At 30.8% G+C, this 6,459-nt stretch overlaps 4 non-coding genes across 4 annotated transcripts; 1 reads left to right on the top strand and 3 right to left on the bottom strand.

Moving 5' to 3' along the window:
• Positions 1–2,773: 2,773 nt before the first annotated feature.
• On the bottom strand, positions 2,774–2,860 carry TRNAM-CAU (transfer RNA methionine (anticodon CAU)). Its single transcript is given in 2 exon segments — positions 2,774–2,809; positions 2,823–2,860. It is a non-coding gene; the product is annotated as a tRNA-Met (tRNA).
• A 255-nt stretch (positions 2,861–3,115) lies between these two features.
• TRNAV-CAC (transfer RNA valine (anticodon CAC)) lies at positions 3,116–3,189 on the bottom strand. Its single transcript has one exon. It is a non-coding gene; the product is annotated as a tRNA-Val (tRNA).
• Positions 3,190–3,772: 583 nt separating this feature from the next.
• Positions 3,773–3,844, top strand: TRNAR-UCU (transfer RNA arginine (anticodon UCU)). The gene has a single exon. It is a non-coding gene; the product is annotated as a tRNA-Arg (tRNA).
• Positions 3,845–6,159: 2,315 nt separating this feature from the next.
• Positions 6,160–6,233, bottom strand: TRNAV-CAC (transfer RNA valine (anticodon CAC)). Its single transcript has one exon. It is a non-coding gene; the product is annotated as a tRNA-Val (tRNA).
• Positions 6,234–6,459: the final 226 nt, after the last annotated feature.

Here is a 6,459-nt window from a genome sequence, read left to right as displayed (position 1 = left end):
GTAACAATGGGCTAGCAAGTAGGAAGAATTTAGTTTGTATGAACTTGTATTGAAGATGATTGGACAATGTTATGCCTCTCTTTCCCGCTAGTATTTTTCCCGCTAGTATTTAAAAGTGAAACTTCTTAAAAATGATTATTTTGTTAGCCAAATTCAAATAGAAATAATTACTTACATATTTTATTTCTTACATGTACTCTTGTATTTTATGGTTTGAATGAATAGAAATTGTAGAAATGAAATAATATTTGATGAATTAGGATACCATATCAGTTTCTTATAAAATGCTTATATTAATCTTAGTCATATTCTCCCTTGATGTGATATTAAGGTTAGAAAGTATAAAAGAGGCGAACTTAGTGATTTTTTTAAAAGGAAATGAAACATTTTGGAAATAGAAATAAACAGATATGTTGTATTCAAACTGAGAAAAGTGAAGTGACATGTAGTGATTAAAATTATATTCCTTGATAGTATTTTAGAAAAAAAAGCTTCATACCTATTTTACTTGAGTCAAACTTAATTGTGGGATAAATACGGACTAGAACATTTCCAAATGCTATGGGTATTGATTGTTTCATAATGTGGAGAAGACGTGGTAGGAATAGATGAATGTCATATGTTATAAAATGTTTTATATATAAAACCTACAAATTTAAGATATGTCATATACTTTAGGATAAATGTATAAGTGTTAGTTTTTACCCAACAAAACTGTTATGATCATGTACAAACTATATTCTTTTCATGTTATTATGATGCTATATTATTAGAAGAATTTAGCTTTAATTATTTAATTTTCATATATTTATAAGAACCCTTTGCAACAAGTCATAAAATTTGGTTAGTGATTTACATTTGGTAAAATAGCAAGAGATAATGAAGTTAAGACCAACCTAGGAAACAAATATACATCTTTCAAGTTTCATGTTTATTGTACAAATGACCAATTTGATTAATAGGATGATTGAGCATAGTAAAATGAGGTAAGAATGGAATCTTATGACTAGTCTATCTTAACAAGTCCTCCATGAGTTGCCTAGTTGTTCCCAATCTATAAACTGGAATATACTCCCATGGCATGTTTGTTTGGATATGCCACCCAACTGCCTTATGATTTTTGAATACTCTAATTGGCACATTGTCCACCTTGAATAAGAAAAAAAACTTCTCTATTGTTGACATCATCCAAATCAACTGAGAAATTTTAAGTAATGCTTATAACTAAATAGACATCCTGAGTAGATGCCAAATTAATTGGAGGAAAACTAGGCATGATTCTGACTTGAAGTTGTGATAAAAGGCATTTTGCTTGCCATAAATATCATCAACGAAAATGATATTCTCTTTTAGGAAAGAAGCTACGCTTACCATTTGGATATGCAAATTAGAGAAAATAGTTAAAATGCCAATCTCAAGGGAAGAAAAGGAATGAGACAATGAAGTTTAGTCTGGCATCAAATTTTCCTTCTATTTTTGTTATTAAGATAAGCCTGCAAAAATTGGATCTTGTGACTAGTCTATCTTAACAAGTCCTCCTTGAGTTGCCTAGTTGCCCCCAGTCCATAAAATGAAATATACTCCCATGGCATGTTTGTCTGGATATGCCACCCCAACTCCCTTGTGATTGTTGAATACTTTGATTGGCACATTGTCCACCACGAATAAGAACAAAAATCTCTCTATTGTTGACATCATCCTGATCAACTGAGAAATATAATCGGCATCTTGAGTAGATGCCAAACTAATTGGAGGAAAACTAGGCATGATTTTGACTTAGTTATGATAAAAAAACATTTTGCTTGCTATAAATATCATCATGGAAATGCTATTCTCTTTTAGGAAAGAAGCTACACATAGCATTTGGATATGGAAATTAGTGTTAATTTAAAATGAGCAAAGAAAATAATAATTAGACAACACAAAACAACATAAAGTAAATTAGACAAACACAACAAAGACATGAGATACAAATTTATAGTGGTTCACCATAAAGGTTGCATCCACTCTCAAGCAGGGAAACTCTTTATTAATCGTTATCAGATACATCATACATGATTAGTACTCATTCTTATATACAAATGTTTAACTCTTTGAATATAAAGAGACATGGAGAAGAAAGGAATGGTCATGTGACCGTTGGGCTTCACATTTCCAACAATTAGAGCAAAAGGTTAAAATGCCGATCTGAAGGGAAGAAAAGGAACAATGAAGTTTAGTCTGACATCGAATTTTCCAATTGTTTTTTTATTAAGATAAGCCAACATGAATTGGAAAAATTTGTAAACATATTGTTTTGATCGTGTACCCTCATAAATAGGGGAAGAGCACTAGTAGTTGAGCATGTATGAATTGTTGTGAGGGTTGTTGATACTTTTTGCTCAAATAATAGTACAAATAAAAACTATTGTTTGAAACATAAAATGTCAATTTTTGTGTGTTTATGCACCAATAGTTGTGACTTTAAAGTTGTTATTGGGGTCTCTTTTGTACGCCTATTGGTCTCACTTTTTTGGGGGCTGTTTTGGACACCTTGGCAAAAAACATGCTGATGTGGCAGCATACTTCATAATATGACCTTGAAACCTTAGTTATAAGCATGGGACTTGCCAAGTAAGCTACAATAAAAAATTATGAATGATTTGAAATTTTCATCTACGCGAAGGCATACAAAAACTTGATTGTAGGGTCACAACAAATTAATACAAACCAAAATTTTAGCGAATATGTGCATGGCAGAAAGTTTATTAAAGAAAACGCGAAAACGCTTAATTGGGGTGAGAGAGGCTCGAACTCTCGACCTCAGGATTCCTCAACTTAGCTATGAGACCTACGCGCTAGCCAACTGCGCCACCACCCCCATATTTGTCAAAATGAAATAGTTATTAATTCTAAAGTAAGAAAATATAATTGTTATATTTCTGTCATTCCGTGGCTAATGAGCCAGTTTGATAACTTTTATCTTTTATCTTCAACTTTTTATTTAATGTAGTTCAGTTATACACGCTTCCAAAAGATTTTAACCAAAAAAAACTTGTGTCAGAAGAAATTTTATTATTAATAAATTTAAATCTAGTCCAAATAAACGCAAACAGTTAAAATATATCTAACCAATTGTCTGAGACCAGGTTCGAACTGGGGACCTTTAGTGTGTGAAACTAACCTGATAACCAACTACACCACCCAGACATGTCGATTGACAATATAGTTCTCATTTACATTTTATAGTTATGAATCCCAACAGGAAAGCGAGCTAAGAAGAGGTATGATTAGACAAAATTGCAAATTACACCATCAAAATCTAATGTAGAGAAATCTGATCTTGAAATTTGTTTACAAAATTAATAAGAGCTTTCATTTTGAGTTGTGAATGTTATTTAAATTCATTCATTCATGTCATATTTGTGTGACTAAGTTAAGAAATATATTTTAATAAATCAGAACAAACATCATAAACAGTGCTTGTAGTGGCATAATATGATAGTTAATAGTGTTGTTGTTTTTACCATCAAGATTTTAAACCCCACTAAAATATTTTATTAAATGAAAAATATAACTGATTTGAATCAAAAGCGATTATCCTTTCTTTAAAGAAATATTATAAAAAGCAGAAAATAAATTAATCTCCATTCATACTGGCTAACAAGATATCAATCAAAAGCAGAAAATAAATTAATCTCCATTCATACTGGCTAACAAGATATCAATCATGGGTGTTGTCTTAATGTTATGAAACACGTGAATTTAGTACTAGTCTCATAAAGTATTGTCAGCGTTTGTAGTCCAACGGCTAGGATAATTGCCTTCTAAGCAATAGACCCGGGTTCGACTTCCGGCAGACGCATTTTTGGTTCTTGTGATTGTCAGCTTACCGTAAACTTCAGGATTCTTGAGTTTAATAATGGAATATAAGAAGAAGAATTTAAAGTCAAGGATTTTGATCTTATAGAGGGTCTAGCAATTAAATATGATATATTAGTAATAATTGCATTGGATTTTGATCTTATAAAGGGTCTAGTAATTAAATATGATATATTAGTAGTAATTGTATTTTGGTGTGTAGTGGGTATGTTGAAGAAGGGTGGAAGGTCAATAAGCAAAAAAATTGGTTTACTTTTTATACATTTGAGTAGTACATGAGGTCAATTGGTAAGTCATGATGTTGTTTTTGCAACAAAGGAATCGATATGGAGAAGTGATAACTTCAAATTGACTATACATCCACTTACAAGGGTTTAATTAACCTTTAAATCGATAAGATAATCAAGTTTAACTACCAACAAGCTCATGTTAAGTTTGAGTGTGAGACAAATGGGTAAAGAAATAGAGATGGAGATGGAGATGGAGAAGAAGATAGAGATGTAGATAAAGCTGGAGATAGAGATGGAGAATAAGGAGAGGAATATAGATATAAGGAGAGAGATAAAGAGAGAGGGGAGATGAATAGATAGAGATGGAAGATAACAATAAGTAGAGGAGAGAGGGAAATATAGAAAGATAAAAATAGAGATAGGAAGTGATATATAGAGATAGGGAGATAGTGGTAGAGAGAAATAGAGATAACTAGATAGAGATAGAGGGATAGATGAAAGAAGTGATAGGAGAGATAGATATATAGAGAAAAATAGTTATAGATATAAAGGTCTAGAAAGGGAGATAGAGAGAGAGGGGAGGGAAAGATATTGGTAGAGATGAAGATAGAGCAAGAGAGGAAGAGGGAAAAATAGAAAGAGAGATAAAGATAGAAATATAGGGGGATACAGAGGAAGAGATAAAAGAAATCTATAAAGAAAGTGGGGAGAGATAGAGAGATATAAATAGATAGTGAAATAGAGTTAGAGAGGTAGAGATGTAAGGAGATATAGAGAGATCATTTATAATCTATGAAATGACATTATCTTTTAGTTTTCAAACCTAATTCAAGGCAAAACATGATTGTATCACCCAATAAGCTCGTAATTAAAAGTTCAATCTTAAAAGCTAGAATTTAAGTAAATCTGTGCCTACTATTATAAAGGCATGTAGATGTATTAGAAAACTTCTATAATGTGAAGTAAGAAGATATAGCACTAAAAAAATTGGGTTTGAGTTGAAAGTGCATATATTTGATTTATTTTTCTTGTTAAGAAATGTGTTTTATCTATTTGTAAGATTTGGTTCATATCCCTATTTTTCAGGAGGAGGTGGATGAATTACATAATTATGCAATTGTATAATTTAAATTTACAACAATTTACCTCATTCCTTACACAATTGGAAAGTATAGAACATTCAGATTTGCACTTCCGCATCCCACATATGCTTCCACAACTCTATCAATTCATTCACACACATCTACACATTTAAATTTTGATCACATATATAAAGTAATATTAGTGTCAATTGGTAAAGGAATTTTAACTATTATATAGTCTTATATGTTAAATCTATGCAAGGATGTTTATGGTTACCATTATATGATGCGAATATTGTGATTGTTGTTATCTAGATAGATTATCTCACTTGACCTACCCTAGCACCATCATGACTATGATAAATGGATTACATATGATTGTGAGAGTTTAATTTTTGACTTGTTTTTAAAATTATTTATTAATTTGTTGAGCATATAAATTTATCTATATGAATATATTAGACTGTTTTTTTAATTTCAAATTATATTTATAATATCATTAAAAATTAGTTTTTTTTATATTTTATTTTTCTTTAAAGAAATATCTTTAGATAATTAATTCTAATATATCAAATTATCTAATTTGAAATATCTAAAATAATATAAACAGTAAATCAATCCGAAGCGTATATGACTAAAGACTTTGGATTCATTCCATATAGATATGAAGTCGATTCTCTCTACCTCGCTTTACTGGACTGTAAGTTTGATCGGCCCAATTTACAATCCAAAAGATTGAGGGAGGACTAGCTTTATCTTGAGGAGTGAGTTAAGATAATTTCCCAATGATCAGGAAAACCATTGATATTATTTATAAGCTTAGTTTGTGTCACAAAGAAAAACCAAAACCTAAGAAAGCATACAATGTCTATGGCAGGAAACAAAATAACATGAATTAATCTGTAAGACAACTTCGGATCTGTCTGGCAGGAGAAACAAAATAAAGGATCTGAGTCTGTCTGGCATGAAAAGAGAATCAGCCAATGTGTCTGAGCCCAGGTTCGAACTGGGGACCTTTAGTGTGTGAGACTAACGTGATAACCAACTACACCACCCAGACTGCTTCTAACTGTAATCAAAACAACATAAAAGGATAAAGTCACAGTGTACATATCAGCTCAAATTTTTTTTTATGGATGGGTAGCATGATTAATTTGAGGTTTAATTTTTCTCTTTTATACATTATATTATAATAATTAGTGTTAATATTTTTTAGTTAAAAATATTTTTATCCATCTTAATCAGATGAGTGTGCTTATAATAAGTATTAAATTTAATTTTTCTTC

This window comes from Cryptomeria japonica, chromosome 5 (genome assembly GCF_030272615.1).
Source record: "Cryptomeria japonica chromosome 5, Sugi_1.0, whole genome shotgun sequence".
Taxonomy (NCBI): Eukaryota; Viridiplantae; Streptophyta; class Pinopsida; order Cupressales; family Cupressaceae; genus Cryptomeria; species Cryptomeria japonica.
The sequence above is the reverse complement of the archived record's forward strand: the minus strand, read 5'-3'. Positions and strand labels throughout refer to the sequence as shown.